Source organism: Canis aureus, chromosome 17 (assembly GCF_053574225.1).
Source record: "Canis aureus isolate CA01 chromosome 17, VMU_Caureus_v.1.0, whole genome shotgun sequence".
NCBI classification, from domain to species: Eukaryota; Metazoa; Chordata; class Mammalia; order Carnivora; family Canidae; genus Canis; species Canis aureus.
The window spans coordinates 20,560,795-20,578,384 of record NC_135627.1 but is presented as its reverse complement, the minus strand read 5'-3'; the positions used below and the strand labels follow the sequence as shown (position 1 = coordinate 20,578,384).

The 17,590-nt window shown below is 34.6% G+C and overlaps 1 protein-coding gene across 10 annotated transcripts in view; it reads right to left on the bottom strand.

The window, feature by feature from the left end:
* Window positions 1-17,590, bottom strand: part of LOC144287839 (uncharacterized) — a 309,063-nt gene that overhangs the window by 32,156 nt on the left and 259,317 nt on the right. The window lies entirely within an intron of this gene.

Below are 17,590 nucleotides of genomic sequence, written 5' to 3'. Positions count from 1 at the left end.
TAGAAGAGACAATATAATACAGATTTTATGTGTCCTAAAATAAACCAACAGAAGAAAATGCTTTTACAGACACATTAGACATGATAAAAAATATTAAAAATTATCTAGGATATATGAGGAGAACATTAGAAAAAATAAAAAAACATAAATCTAAAGTAAGTAAACCTTTAAAATATAGACATGGAATATGATAAAATAATTTAAGTTGAAAGAACATGTATAAATTATAATTACTATGTGTAATTAAATTATATTTGTTTTTTGAGTTATATAAATGAAATAGGTGGACTTACTATTTGTACTTTAAGGTTTACACATTGAAATCATGACTCATAGGGGTGACTAGGTGGTTCAGTCAGTTAGGCATCTGCCTTCGGCTCAGGTCATGATGGATCCCAGGGTCTTTGGATCAAACCCCATCAAGCTCCCATTTCAGCAGGGAGCCTGCTTCTCCCCTACCCCCTGCTCATGCTCTGTCTCTTGCTATCTCTCTCTCTTTCTCAAATAAATAAATAAATAAAATCTTCAAAAAAATCATGACTCCCAGAAGTTTTAGTTTTCTGGTTTGCTTATATTTTTAACACTGAAGGAAATATTCCCCTGGAGAAGTGATGATAATCACATGGGTGTACTATATTTAGCAAGGCGTTATATAATGGTTTTCATCTGACATAAAACATCTGGAGACACAAATCAGCAAAGCCTTCTGTTTCTTACTTTAGATAATTGTATATAAATCTTCATTCATATAGCTTCTGCTTATTATTGGATAGGAAATGTAAATCAAATTGTGTGAAGAATGGGATGTGAATCTGAAAAAGAGATAGTAAAATAAGAATATTTTAAGGATTCTGAAAATATTTGGGAATGCACTAAATATACTACTTTTTAGATTTAACAATTCTTGTCAGTCATGAAACAAATTAAATTTGAAAAAATAGCAATATATGGAATTGTAACACAAGGTCCCCCAGGCATAGGGTAACAGGCTTTGCCAAGTCTGTATCACAAATGGCTGGTACACCAATTCTCCACAACCTAGTGCTAAGCCGCCTATACCTCTCCCATTGGCAAGGCTTATCCTGTTAAAAGAAGGAGACATAAAGAGCAAAGGGTCCCAGTACAGAAATTCAAACCTACACTGAGCCAACAAAGACCTGAATGTACCATTCCTGTATTAGTTCGCTATGCTGCACAGTTTCAGAAATCTAATGACTTAAAACAGTATTCATGCATAATGTCTTAATTTCCATTTGTCAAAAGACTGGGCACTGCTTAGCTGTATTTTCTGCTCAAGATCTTCCACGTCTTCTATCAAGATGTCAGTTGGGCTACATTCTTATCTGCAGGCTTAGTCATGGAAAAACCCGCTTCTACTCTCTCTCAAGTTGCTGGCTCCCACTTCCCCAGGGGAATATTTGCTCATTTCCTTGTGCTTCAACTCCTTAAGACTGGGCATCTCCATAGGCAATTTACAGCATGCCATTTGCTTCTTCAGGGCCAGTAGGATCCCATGCCCTCGTTATTTATTTTTGTTTGTTTGTTTGTTTTTGGTTTTTTCCCATGCCCTCTTTAAAGGGCTTTCATCTAATTAAGTCAGGTCCACCCAAAACTGCCTTTTGGTTAATTTAAAGTCAACTAATGTGGACCTTAACTGCATCTAAAAATCCTGTCATGTTTTTCATAGAACATAGAACATAATCACTGGAGTAACATTTTAGTGTAATCACAGATTCTACCCAAACTCAAGAGGAGGGAATTATACAGAGTATGAACACAAGCGGGCAAGAATCTTGGGGTTCATCTTTTTTTTTAAGAGTTTGTTTATTTATTTATTTATTTATTTATTTATTTATTTATTCATTCATTCATTCATGAGAGAGAGAGAGAGTGAGAGAGAGAGGCAGAGACACAGACGGAGAAGCATTCTCCATCCAGGGAGCCCAGTGCAGGACTCCATCCAGGTCTCTGGGATCAGGCTCTGAGCTGAAGGCAGACATTCAACAGCTGAGCCACCCAGGGGTCCCACTTAGTGTTTGTCTTAAAGGTCAGCCTACTTGTATGATTTTCTGTAGTATGATAGGAATATTGGGGGCAGCCAGGCCTTCTCTCATTTGCTGACTTTTAGTTATCGTGTCTCCCTTCTGCAGTAAAACATATTTATTAGCCTATTCATTGTGGAATTCAAGCAGAATCCTGACTTATGCATGCCAAAAAGAGAGTTATATTGACTCCATATTGTATGGCAAGTTGACACCTTGCCCAACTGGATGGTTCACAGTATCTTCCCATTTTGTTTAAAGAGGGGTGTGTTTGTGTGTGCACGCAAGCATGTGTGTGTATTTGTGTACTGAGAAAAATAACGTTTCCAATAATCTCAACTCATTCCATCTGCTTTATAGATTGAAAAGTTATTAAGGTATAGCAATATAAATTGTAATCACTTGAATCTGATGGCTTGCAAGGCTGCTCCACTACTTAATAGTGGGCATTATAGGATAATTTGCTCACCTTCTCTATATGTTTTTATTTTCTATGAAAAATGGAGATATAGAGTACATTGCTCATATGGTGGTAGTGATAAAAGATTGAGTTAATGTTAGTGTAAATGTGAATACTGACATATTTCCACATTTCCTGAAATGGTATTCAAAAAATCTGGAGAGAATACCTCCGGGGAGAGAATACCTCCATAGCTAACCAGATCATTTCAAACAAGAACCTGGAAGTTAAATGAACATCATAAACATGGCATCCGTGAACAGAGCTGAAAGAATGTTTTTAGACTTTCATTTAGATTGATTTCTACTGTGATCACAAATAAACATGAACCTAAGAAATACCTGAAGCATAACCAAATTTTAAGATTCAGTTCATAGATATTAAAAAATAATGATAAATCTCACACATTTTCAATAAAATCATCAGATAAATTTATTTTAGCTTGCACAGATTCTAAGCTTAAAATTGGTTATAAGGGACATATAAAAATCTCAGTCATACTCTAACGAGAATTGAAGTCTGTGTAGAGTGCTACCTAGGACCTGGGAATTTAAAGATATAATTAACACCTTTTTGCAGTAACTACTAATAGGACATATTTGATGGTTACTTTATGATCTATATTGTGTTTTTGACATATATCTCTGATTTAGTCATACTCCATAATATTTGAGTTGCATAAATCATGTCACTTATTCAAATGATACTCAACCTCAGTCGAGTTCCAAAATATTCAAAATAAATAAATAAAGGCATTCCAGTTGCCACTTAAACCATGTCCTATGACTCCGAATCATTTGCATTTACCCTATACCACACTGCCTATAATATTCTATTGAGTTAAAAGAGTCACTCTGATACCTTAATTCAAGCAAGGTATTCTTGTTCATAATAGTTGAATACACTACTCACCACAGCAATGTTTGATATTTGGTAGAAGTTATAGCCCTAAAGAATGAACACTAATAATAGTGCATATCCTAGTAAATTGCATGCTTTCCTTTTTTAAAAAGATGAAACATAAAAATCCAAACTGTTTCAGCGAAATTAAATGATCACAAATGCAGTCTTGAGCTTTCTTCCCAGGCATCAGAATATTTGTTAACCCAGACTTTGATCTTGATTCAAAATGCCATTTTACCATGTTTCTTGACTCCTCATTGATACATTTTACCTAATTTGTAAGTTATTTTATTAAATAAAACATGTTTATTTTTTCCTGTAATAATAGGACGCTTAGGAGAAGCAAACTGCAGCTGTACAAGCACCTTTAATCACAGAGCCTCATGTATTCATGTTCGATGCAATTTTATGTTATGGAAGACAGTTCCATGTGAGATTAGCAGCAATATATCTTCATTAAAGGTTGTTGAGGAAAATACAATGATTTCAAATTTGTAAGTATATTGTTAGGCCAGAAAGAAAAGCAGTAAAGCATATTAACTTGTTTTGTTATGGATGCATGAAACTTTGTAATTAGAAGAGGAAAATAATGCTTGGCTTCTTTTAAACAGTTAAGAGAGTTAAATACAAAAGTGATTTTTAGACCTCTTGTGTTTTAATTAGTGTTCAAGCTATTATCAGAGAGTTTTAATAATGTTTTTAAAATTTTGGATTTTTCACTGAGTGATTTTAATGAACTATTTTTCATAAAAACTACCCAAAGTGTCTTTTTTTTTTTTTTTATGATAGTCACACAGAGAGATAGAGAGAGGCAGAGACATAGGCAGAGGGAGAAGCAGGCTCCATGCACCGGGAGCCTGACGTGGGATTCGATCCCGGGTCTCCGGGATCGTGCCCTTGGCCAAAGGCAGGCGCCAAACCGCTGCGCCACCCAGGGATCCCCCAAAGTGTCTTTCAAAATGTTATCACAGTTTCTTTTAAATATTTTGAATTTTATTTGATAGGCCAGCCAGACTACTCAGATAGGAGTCATATTTCAACCTAGAAATGCTTTGATATTTCCCAGTCATTTTTTAAGCCATATTTTTTCCATGTACACATTCACAGTTCAGTCCTTAATTCTCCTTAGACTAAAATTGTCTTCAACCTCCAATAATGTAATGTAATACTGGTACTTGCACCTCTACTAATGCTAATGCTACTGTTATCACTACTACCAATAGTAATGGCAATAATAACAATAACAAGAGATATTTCCATTCTTTCCATATATCATAGGCCACGATATATGCCCATATTCATTTCACAGGCAATAATGTACTTCATATTTATAATATGTTGTATATTAGTCATAATCATATCAATCATTTTTTATATACAGGGAATTGCAATCACCTACATTCATACAGGCAATGAATATATTTATGCAGTCTTTCAGAGAGTCTGGATTTTTCAGCAGAGTTAGGATGGTTTTACTTATTCTTGGAATATTATGATAGAAATCACCTGTTTAGTGCTGGTATGCCTTCCTCTTTCATTATTTGCATATTCCCCTTTTCAGAACTTAGATTTCTGATCCGTTTGGGATCTAGCTTTGTATACAGTGTGACATGTGTATCCAACTGTACCTTCTTCCCCAAATAATCATCCAGGGAGGTCCACATCATATATTTTTAGTTCATCATTTCTCCATGAATTTGTGATGCCACTTTTAGCCTATATGAAATTTCTGTATGAAAGACCATATACCTAAATTTTCTATTATGCTCCAATGTACACTCATATTCCAGCAATTAATTATTTAAAATATAGAAGTCTTTTACTAAAGTTTACCAGCTGATAAATCTTACATGAATGAGGGTTCAATCAGAGAAGCAGACTTTTTTTACAGAAATTTGTGTGTAACTGTGAGAAATGAGTGAAAAAACTCTGTCTTTTGCCTTTTGATTTGATGCTGAGTCATAAAGCATGAAGAGGAAGCAGTCAAGAAGGGAAGGTGGTGGAAAGTGGAGAAGAGCAGAGACCCACTGCAACACACCTTAAGTAGATGGAAACTGACTGTGTTTGTCTTATCACCTCCAGATTCGATGACACCGGTGTCCTCCAGGAAGCTTGGCAGACTTCAACATGGACCTGAATCTGCCCAGCTGCACAGTTGGGGAAGGTACAAGAGCTTCTGGGGAGGTGCTGCCCCATGCCAGCGGCATGAGGTGAGCCAGCAATAACTAACAACATGTGTGAGATGAAAGAGCACCTGGTGCTTCTTCACCGGCTTTCTGGTTATGAAAAGGATGCAGATGCTGCTTCACTTTCGCCTCCCAAATCATACACAGCATCTCTGGTGGCCTTCCCTAACCAGAATATATTGGGAAGAAAAGTTTAGGAAACATAATTTAGCAGAGTCGTGCGGATGTATCTTAAAGCCACTGCCGTACAACTCATAAACCCAGCGTCCAAACAGGACTCTGAAAACCACAGGTAGCTTCTAAATAAAACATTAAGGGATTCATGTTCCATCAGCTCTGAAAAGATTGTCATATGTGCAACTGAAAACAAGCTTGCTCTTACTCCCACAAAAATACACGAAAATTATATTCCACCTTTAGTCGATGTTCATTCATTTCTCCATGGGTCTCACGACATGCTTACAATGTAAATGCTGAGTTGTACTCTATTGTCATTGATAGGGGGAGGTTAAAGGGCAAATTCTTATACATACATACTGTTGGGAGTTTAGCTAAGCTACTCCATGTTATTGCTGCCTCAGTATCCATTTTGTTTGGCCAGGCAGTCAGGGGAGCCTGGAAATGACAGTAGCCCTTCACCCAAGCATGTGCTCTAGGTATCAGCCTTCAGAGTCACAAGCAAAGGTTAAGTTCCTGGAATGACTTTCCAAACAGCTCTTGTGATAAAGTGTCTTCCACCTTCCATGTCCCTTAGATAAGAGCCCATGGAGATTGCCAAAACCTACTTTGTTTTACTTGACCAATCTAGTCTTAGCCTGGGAATTCCAAAACACTCTACCCATGGACCTAATAAAGGTGTTTGACCCAAGTTCTATCTTTTGGTCTGCCTGCACCTCCTCTCGTAGCCTTTCCAGGTGTGTTACGTACTTCCTCCAGGACCTATGAATGACAAACCTCTCTATTTCAATTTCTCCTGTGTTTTTTCTTAAACCTTGGTTCACCATCCAACACCCTGAGGCTTTACTTAAATGTTAATTTAACAAAGTCATAGATACACAAATATACACAAATCTGTTTGTATGAAAATAAGAAAGAACTACTGATAACTACTGTAGCTTCGTTTCTACAAGTCTTCTCATAATGATAACTGGTATTTATAATTACCTTCTCCCCCTATCCATTCTATGTCTTTGGTTTTAGAAAGAATCTCAGCTGGCTGTGGTTTTTTTGCCAGCTGGGATGCCCCAAGCCTTAGACCCTAGAGCATGACCCACACTGGGGTTATTACAGTTTATTACAGTAATTTACAGTTACTTCAATCACAGGACATGGGAGTACTAAAGAACATCCCTAGAAGGTTTCCTGCATTCCAGGTATATCCTTCATTCCTCCTTCTACATGGTAGCAACCCCATTTCTTCCTCAATTATCAAAATCAATCACTGGTACAGTAACGCTTTTCTTTGCCAGTTAGTTCATTGGTATAAGGAACACAAAGTGTTTATGTGGCAGTGTCAACTTCCCTATGAATGGAAGCACTGTCTGTGCACTATGTGGAAGTATTCCTGATTTGGATTAGGAACTCTACATCACCAAGCCCAACACCGCAAGGATAAGAAATTAATATTTTGCCAGTTTATCACTATGTGATTATCTCCATAAGTATATTGCCACTGCATACCCATTTAGTACTGGAAATAGAGTCAACAGCACCTTAAAATCTAATCAGATTAGAAAAACAACTCCACAAAACTAAGAATCGATTCACAGAACATATCCATTAGGGTTCTGTTTTCTGGAAACATTTTTAGTAGAAAATTGTCTGTCAGTTCATGTTCAAGCAGAAAAGCAGAACCACTAGAAGCTAGATAATGGCTATTTTTAAGGCTCATATCATTGTATCTGATACTAGAGCTTGAAATCTCTATAGCAGGCAATCAGGAATAAAAACCTTTATACTTTCTTTTTTTTAAAGTAATTTTGGAATGGACACTGCTTCTCCCTTTATACTTGCGCGTATTGTACTTGCAATTATATATTCATTTTGTAAATTATTCAACTATTTTCATTTCCTCTGCAATCAATCCATCTCAAGATGGGCTTATTTTTTAAATTTATTTTTAATTTATTTTTATTTTCTTTTATTTTCTTTTTCTATTTGTTTTTTTCCATTTGGTAAGTTTATCTTGGCTTGAATTCTTCCTTCTCATCTTTGTCTCTTTTCACACTTCATGTTTAGTAGTTTTTGAAGTTGCTTCCATGCTATGATATGCTCTGAAATCCTGAAGAAATAATTTTATTCATACTCAAGACTCCTTCCCTGTGGTAACATGGAAAACAGTACAGATTTAGATATCAACCCAACAGATCAGCCCATGTGGTTTTCTTTGCTCCCTCCAGAATTGTTTTTTGTTCCTGTTGTTGTTTTATGTTTCGTTTTGTTGGTGGGGTGAGAGAGCTTCATCTTTATGTAAGTGTCTTCAGATAGGCAGTTCATGTTATTGTTTTTCATGTGAAATCTCCTATGAAATTTCATTTCATAGTCAGGAGAGCTCAACCACCTCCCATCTCTGAGAGAAAGTCAGCCTCCTGGCTTGCCCTCCCATCATACCCTTTTATCTGGCTGTAGAGTTAAGTCAATGGTACTACTTTTTTTTTTAAGTGTTTGGTAAAATACTTTATTAAACACTTCAAATCTTTTGTACAGTTTAAACTTAGCAGATCACAGATGAATTTTCAAGACAGTTACATGTGTTGAAACCACCTTGGAATTCTTTATGAAGAATATTCTCAGTTTAAAAGGTAGGATATAGTTTTATTTCAAGATATTTGCTTATCAGAGAGGTAGAAAGCTAGGATGTTAGTGTCAGGAAGAAGAAAGAATAGAATATAGAGTTTAGAAGACAGAAAGAACATAGTGACACTATAGGCAGAGAAAAATGATGCAGCAAATATAATATGTCATTTCTTCAGCATTTACCATGTGCTGGAATTTTAAGTTAAATTATTAAGGTAAATTATCAATCCAATGTTCATCTTATTGATTAGGTGTTATTACTATTATTTCTGCTATTATTTGGCAAATTCAAGAAATTATAAACTTGATAAATTTGAGAAAATAAGATATCAAGTCAATTTTTCAGGATCATACAGCTAATAATCTAACACAATTAGAGGCTTTCTGAATCCAGAGTTTGTTGAATCTTAAAATTTTTATCCTGTGTGAAAGGACAGTGATGAATGGAATATCATTAGCTGATAGAGACATTCGTTTTTGTTACTCGTATGCATATCACATACATAATGAGCAGATTGATCAAATATTGAGACCAACTAGAGTAATAAGAGTGTGCAACCAATGTTGAAGCAAATTTAGTAGAGAAGTCTAGCATTGAAAAGCTAGAGAATTGGATTTCATTATTTTCCTATTTTGATCCTCTATTATAACTTCCTAAAAATATTTAAGGAAGGAGCAAAGCGAAAATAGCAAATAAACTGATATAATGGAAAATAGTCAGGGATAAAATGACAAACCAAATTTCTTGTGCTTTGTTGGAGAAGGTAACAGGAAGGATATTACTCCCAGTTGCACCAAGAACTGGACTCTGCAATCAGAGGCACCTCATCTTCTCTCTTGTGCTCAAAACATACACTGTCCCCACTCTTCCCACAGTGGAAGGTGTTTTAAGGACTAAACTTGAGAGAGCAATGTGTTGTTGAGACCAAAGATGGTCTCAGTGATTGAACTGACTTAAGACCTCTATATAAATGTCTGTGTCATGGCAGGTGGGTGCAGAGATCTACACATCTTGTGGCTCCCTAAGACAAGCCTCATAAATAAGTTCCTTTGCTTGTTCAACCTGCCACCTACCAATTTGGAATGGCTACCTCTTTCTTTGGTCTACCCTAGCCCTCAGTTTTGGAGGAGGGCAGTTAGTGAACCAACATGCTTCCATTATCTTCCCTTGAGGACATATATAAAAATTTCAAAGTTTTTATAGAAGAGTTATACTAATTTCCTGAGTAATGAAAGAATGTGAAGGACTACCTCTAGATTGCTTTCTATCTTACTCAATCCACTGGTATCAAAGATGCCCTTGAAATAGTGGAGCTGGCTTGAGTGTGGAGAAAGAATGGATAATAGTACAAAACCACAGAAAGATGAAAGGAGATTGATGCAAGCAAGGAGCTTGAAGAATAGTACCTAGGACTCAGTGAAGCACAGTGGGAAACAATATAACAGAACTCCCTACTGATGAGAAGTGAGACCTTCCAACATCCCATGCAGTCGTGCAGGTGTCTGAGACGGAGCAACTCAATATGAGCAAAAACCTCATGCTGTGAGCGAGGAAAAGATGTGTTGCTGAAAAAGATAATGTGAGCCATGATCAGAGCGATTATTAAGCTCCTGCTCAGTCTCTCTCTCTCTCTGTATATATATACATATATATATATATATATATACACACATATATATGAATATATATTCATTCAAAATATATATTCAAAATATAGAGTGTGTATAGAATGTATATAAAATTTATATATGTATATATATTCAAAATGCATATAAAGAATGAGAATAGAATGAATATCATATCATAACATACTAAAGATTTCACATAACAGTTAAGAACCTAAAAGTAATACATTTGTTAGGAACAGAAAATAATGAAAATAGGAAAACAAGTAATGGTCTAAGTTTTTTAAATGTTATTTTCACCTATATTATGATATCCATTCTGCATTATGACTCTTGCTGCTTTTTTCTTTAACAAAAAATAATGTGTTTAAATGCATATATCCATTTATGGTAATTCATTTCGTCAGGTGAAATGTTCACTCTTAACATACATCTATGTCAAGAATGAAATCATAGCTTACGTCACTTTTCCCTAATTCATTTTCTTTCTTTCTTCTTTTAATGTATTTATTTATTTGAGAGATGAGAGAAAAAGAGCAAGGGGCAGGAGGGGCAAAGGGAGAGGAAGAGACTCTCAAACAAACTCTCCACTGAGCACAGAGTCTCCATCTCATGATCCTGAGATCACAAAGTGGACTGAAATCAAGAGTTGGCCACTTAACTTACTGAACCACCCAGGCATCCCTAATTCTTTTTCTTTCTGACTGAAATTCCCACCATTGTTTTTATCTCTCCATCGGCCCTGTCATTCTTATCTTCTCATCTGTAAAAACATTTCTATCTATTTATTTAAATTTTGATAATATATTTATGTGACAAAATATTCCCTGAACACTAATTAGTACAAAAGATCACTTGTTAAAAAATAGGACATGATAACAAATATCAATCCCATGCCAGACTAGAGAAATGAGAGTCATCCTTTGGTTCCTCTCTTTTCCCACACATGGGCAAGGTCTCCCTCTAAAGACACTTTAAATCTCTATCAGGAATTTTCTTTATTCCCAGTATTATTTTGGTTGCTCTTTCTGAAGGTGACCATGGGCTGACTGTTCTATAGAGCTGAGTGTTAATGGGTTGCTGCTCTGAGTCAAGCAAGCTTTCCCACATAAGTGGGCCTTCTGTTTGGGTCTAAACTTTATGAAATGCAGCTCTTTTTCCACATACTGGATTCCAGATAAGAGGTTGAGAATTTACCTGACATTGCCTCCAGATCCGTGGTCTTTTCTCAGTTCCCTTTCTTACATTCATAAGAGTTAAAGCCCCTTATAGAAATGTAGAGCCCCTGGGATCACAGTACCCAGACACACTGTCACAAGTTCATCTCTTGATTTTGATGGTTCTCTTTTCCTTGTATCAGGAAACTGATCATGTCTTCCTGTCACTCTATTTTTAATTCAGTTTAATTTGACTGCATTTAAATTGTTATATGTAAATTATTTTGTAGGTTATTTACTTCATTTATTCAAATTACTGCATACAATACAGTACAAGTTATTATTGTATGCAAATTACTGTGTACAATACGGTTTGGATTTTTACTGCACTTAAAACAATGAGCATAAAGTAATTTTGGTTCATTTTATTAAAGCAGCTAATCTGGGTATAAACTACTAGTATAAAGTAGCAGGATCTGGGTATAAATACAAAGTTTTATTGTTAGGCTCCTATTCTGTGTTTTTGTTATTTTTGATAACATATCAAAATTATCATATATTATAAACAACACTCTAAGATAACTAGAAGAAAATGTCATTTTTTATCTGGATCGTTCTTTCCAGATAAAAGATAAATGAGAAGGATATAAATGATGAAAAATGGCATACTTTACAATATATAATTCAAAATGTCTGTAGATCAAGGCACTCAATAAACCAGAATTGAAGAAAATTGAAAAATAAAAATAATTCAATATAGATTAAGTCAACATTAATATTCTAAGGTTCTAATATTTACCTTCTGTAGGTATAAATTGCCATCATTGTTTTGGAGGGCATTTCTATAATTTAACTTTTTTGTCAAAATAATTCCACTTCACCTGAAGAAATAGTGTACAATCCTGCAATTCCACTGCTGTAAATTTATTCTGGGGAAATATCTGAAGTGGATATCATTTGCATTTTTTATATATTATTTAAAATTGCAACAAATTAGAAGCAAGAAAACTGAATGTCCAACGAAATGGTATAGATAAATAAATTTGTCTCATACAACATAATTTGGTAATGTGCATGAAATTAATACTATTTAGGGGAATATTTAATGAAGAGGGACTTAGGTGTTGAACTGCAACAAAAACACTGTTTCTGTTCTATTGGCTTTCTGAGCAAATTTTATTAAAATTTGGGACCTGGGTTAAAAGTTGAGCCTGGAAGTTAAATTATGACTGTAACTAGTGAGAACTGCAAGGAGATTTACCTCCCTCGAAGGTATGTGATTACATTTCAAGGAAGAATAAGACCTGGAACTGTTGAAAACATTCCTGAGTTATAGAACTGAAGAAAAGGATTTCACTTCCTGGAGGAGGAATCTATTTACATTTTAAAGAGTAAAGGGTCTGGATCTTTCTTTTTTGTATTTCCAAGGAGAAATTGTTTGCTTAGTCTCCTACTCTGGAGAGGAGAAGAAATAGCTATCTCTCTTCTATGTGATCACCCAACTTCATTTTCTGTGGGCTCCTTACCTGCAGTAGATTCAGCTATGTGTAAGATAACATCTGGCTCTCATCAAGTTAGACCAGGGGCTAGAATTGGGGCAACAGGTTGCTGGTGTGATGATTACTATACATAAGTGAGAACAATCTGCTCTGTTCCAGAAACCTCATGTTGATATTTAGGATAATATTCGTAAGATAAACATTAAAAAGAATATACTAGTAAATGGAAACCTATGTCTTATAGACAGTATGATTCCTCTTCCAGAGCTTTTGCTTGTTACTTGTGCTTCTCTATCCACAATTAATTTAGTTAGCATATACAAACATAATTATACAGATAAAAAGCTAAAATATTTAAGAGTATAGTACAATGTAGTGGTGGTTTAAGTTAAACATGCTCTAGTAACTATTTTTTAATATTTAAGTAAACTTTACCTAAATTTAATTTATATACAAAAAATGCATCCATTTAACTCCAAAATATATAAATTGATTTATACAATACAGTCTCTTGTGTCTGGCTTTTTTTTTTTTTTGCTTAGGGGAAAGCTTTACAAATCATTCATTTTTTGTTTGTTTGTTTGTTTTGTTTGTTTTTAGTATATCAGTAATTCGGACTCTTACATCACTGAGAGGTATTGCACCGTATGAATATACCGCGATTCGGTTATCCATTCATTTGTTGATTGATATTTGGCTTCTTTGTAATTTTTGCTCTTTAAGAAATAATTATAAGCATCCTTTGCAGAAGTCTTTATGTGAACATATATCTGTTTTTTCTTCAATAAATACACAGGAGTAGAACTGCCGGGTCATCTGTCAAATTTATTTTTCATGTTATTAAAACTGAAAAATTATTTTCCAAAGGTCATGAAGATGTTTTACTATGTTTTCTCTAAGAAATTATATAGTTTTTATGTATGTATAGATAGATGATCCATCTACACAGGATCCTTTTCTACTTAGCTTTCTCGTATAGTTTGAAGTAAGGATAGAGATTCACATTTTTTTTTCTAATTGTTTCAGCATTATTTCTTGAAGACATTATTCTTTCTGCATAAGTTACCTTGTCATCTTTGCCAAATATCAATTGACCATAAATATGTAGGTCCATTTGGGATCCTTCATTCTGTTCTATGATTTTAATTATCAGTTTATACTAAGTCTTGAAACCAGGTAGTATAATCCCCCAATGTTTTTCTTTTCAGACTTGTTTTGTCTATCCTAAATCTTTGCATTTTAAATATATTTTATTATCAGCTTAAGAATTTCATTAAGAAATTAATAGGATTTTGATAAGCTTAAAATTATTTGAAACTAAATGTCATCTATAAGAATATATATGCAAATGTATGTTCATAATTGTCTTTTCCAGTTTTGAGAGTACTTCTAAGAGTACAGATTTTGGTTTTCAAACAGTGTTTTATAATATATAGTGTAAGCAGTATGACCCTAGACACCTCATTTATATCTGTCTCTGTATTATTCATTAAAAAACATGCTTACACTAATTGGAATTAACTATATCTTTCATTTAAAAATGTTTTTTTAGGGATGCCTGGGTGGCTTACTGGCTGAGCTTCTGCTTTTGGCTCAGGTTGTGATCCTGAGGTCCTGGAATCGAGTCCCTCATCAGGTTCCCTGCAGGGAGCCTTCTTCTCCTTCAACCTATGTCTCTGCCTCTCTCTCTCTGTGTCTATCATGAATAAATAAAGTTTTAAAATAAAACATTTTTTAAAATATTAAAAAAATAAAATTAAAAAAAAAAAACATTTTTTTTTAGAGAACTTTTATCCAAAATCTTTCATTTCCTTTTTGGGGATTCTGAAAGCAGGTATATTGACTCTATTTCCTCAATAGCTAAAATGTTAAATATATTGAAAAGTTTATTATTTAAGATAAGATTTTGAGGGACATCTGGGTGGCTCAGCAGTTGAGTGTTTGCCTTTAGCTTAGAGCGTGATCCCGGGATCTGGGTAGAGTCCCGCATCGGGTTCCCTGCAGGGAGCCTGCTTCTCCCTCTGCCTATGTCTCTGCTTCTCTCTCTCTGTGTCTCTCATGAATAAATAAATAAATAAATCTTTTAAAAAAAGGGTTTTGAACAAAAATGCCTTTTAATCTCCTTTTTTGTAGAGAAAAAATAAGGGACAAAACATACTATAACTGTTGGTCATCTTGCAGAGGAGGAAACATTTTGTAATTATGCATTTTTGTATTAAGAAAAACATATTCTTAGGCACAGAAATCTCAGATTTACTTTGATGTCTATGAAACTGGAAATATATCCTCATAATTTCACATAATTATTTTTATAAAAATTATGTTCTTACATTATTAGTGTCTACTCGAAGTTTTACAGATGTTTGAATCTGTCACCACCAGTATAAAAAATAAATTTAAATGATTAATAACAGACTTTCCTTTTTGAAGAAAGGCTTATGCATATCCTTATTATTCATTACTTGTAATATTTCTAATTTCTTGTAATTCTTACCTCCCTTAACTCTCTTGTAACTCATGATCATTATTAAAAATTATGTGTCAAATCTTTGAATGTGGTGTATTTAAAGGATATTTGTACAAACAAGTACTAGTATTTAGTTATTTAGTTTACTTATTTAATTTGTAGTAAAATCAATAAAATGCATTCTTGATTTTCTGAGTGTCACTGAAATCCAGGTTCATTTAAACATACTTTATCTATCTATCTATCTATCTATCTATCTATCTATCTATCTATTATCTATCTATATATATCTATATTATTTTTTAGTGGGAGAGAGTGTGAGTGGGGGGAGGGGAAGAGAAAAAGATTGATAATTTTTTAAAAATATTTTATTTATTTATTTATGAGAGACACAGAGAGGGGCAAAGACATAGGCAGAGGGAGAAGCAGGCTCCCAGAAGGAACCTGATGTGGAACATGATCCCAGGACCCCAGGATCATGATCTGAGCCAAAAGCAGATGCTCAACCACTGAGCCACCCAGGTGTCCAAGATTGAGAATCTTAAGCAGACTCCATGGTCAGTGTGGAGCATAATGGGGGGCTTGATCTCCCGTTGCTGAGATTGTGACCTAAGCCAATAACAAGGGTCTGTTGCTTAACCAACTGAGCCACCAAGGTGTCCTAAACATACTCTTAAATGATGATATAAAAATGGAATATGTAACTGAATGTCACATTGTTAAACAAAATGATTGGTGTTTATTAATGAGATCACTGCCAATTGGAATTAGTTGAGAATGATTTGTGAGAAAGGTTTATTGGTTGACACTTGGATAAATAGATGATAAAGTGGTAAAGAATGAGTGGACAAACCTGATTACCAGACAGTTGAACCAAAGTACTTGGAATCAAAGTCTTTCCACCAATGATTCACCTAATGATATTCACCGAGTACATACTGGCATCTGCTGTGTGTTTTTATGCTATGGAACAAAATAATGAACCCAAAATGATTTCCCTGACTTCATGGAGCTTATAGTCTAGAATCAGAGATCAGCTAATTTTTTCAATAAAGGTTAAGATAGTAAATAGTGTGAACTTGTGGACCAAAAAGCAATGCCAAGGATGTTATAAAAATGCTCAATTAACAAGACAGAAAATAAATATACATAACATTTTATAGATGATATATAAAATACGATAATATTAAGGAAGTAAGATGAGTACAGTAAATGAATATAGTTGGGCTGGAGTAGGAAGGAGTCAGAGGACAGGCAGTGAGTGGGTGACTGGCAGAGAACAGCAAAGTCAAGATGGCCTTTTTTGAAGAAGAGAGAACGCATTCACGCCTCCAGTGGAAGGGAATTCTTGAGTGTTCAGTTATGCTCAGAGACCAAGGGGGAATTGAAAATGCCTGTGGTTAGTGGGTATGTAATGTAAGGGTGTCTACATAAGAGTTAAAACACATAAATTATAGAGCAAGGGGTGGAGTATGTGAAGACATGTTCTGATCTCAGGTGCAATTACTCTGCAGTTCATAGCTTGAAAGCAGCTATAGACAATAGATAAATGAATAGGTGTGGCTGTGTCCCAATGAAGCCTTATTTATAGACACTGATATTTGAATCTTATATCATTTTGAAATGTGGCAAAATCTTATTTATTTACCCATTTAAAAACATAAAAACCATTCTTAGCTCATACGCAAAAGGGCAGTGGAACATAGTTGGCTCACAATTCCATCTGTTGACCCTTGGTTGGAAGTGGCCTATGAAGGAATAAAATATGATATGCAGTTTGCCTTTGTTTTTCAAACTAACTAGCTAGCTAACTATATATATGGCTAATTAAGAGGCCAGTTAAGATATATTTTATGCACATGCTTTTCACCAATTTTAAAATAAAACTTTAAGGTCTCATGGATGGCCTCAAGCAGTCAAGTGTCAGACTCTTGGTTTCAGCTCAGGTCATGATCTCAGGATCATGAGAGAGCCCCACCTTTGGCTCTATGCTCAACATACAGTCTGCTTGGGATACTCTCCCTTTCCTTTTCCCTCACCCTCCACCCCATGTTCCCACTTTCATACACTTTGTCTCTCTCAAATAAAAATAAATAAAATTTTAAAAAAATAAAATAAACTTATAAAAACCCATAAGCACATAAAAACAAATAAATTCATAATGACATAAATACTAAATATTTAAAAATCATTAAATACTCATAACATCATATAATAGAAAAGAAATATATTGATTGTAATATGTTATCAGGGAAATCTATACCTAAATGAATGAAGTAAAACTCAAAAGTTTGTGTTTCACATCCATTTTTAGAAATTGGTTCATTATTCACACTAAATTAATAACCCAAACTCACATTATTAGTATTCAGTCTGACCATTTGGGAACTCAATGGCTGCATCACACTAAGTAACTGCAAAATTGAATGTATCAGTCTGGGAGATATTAGTGAG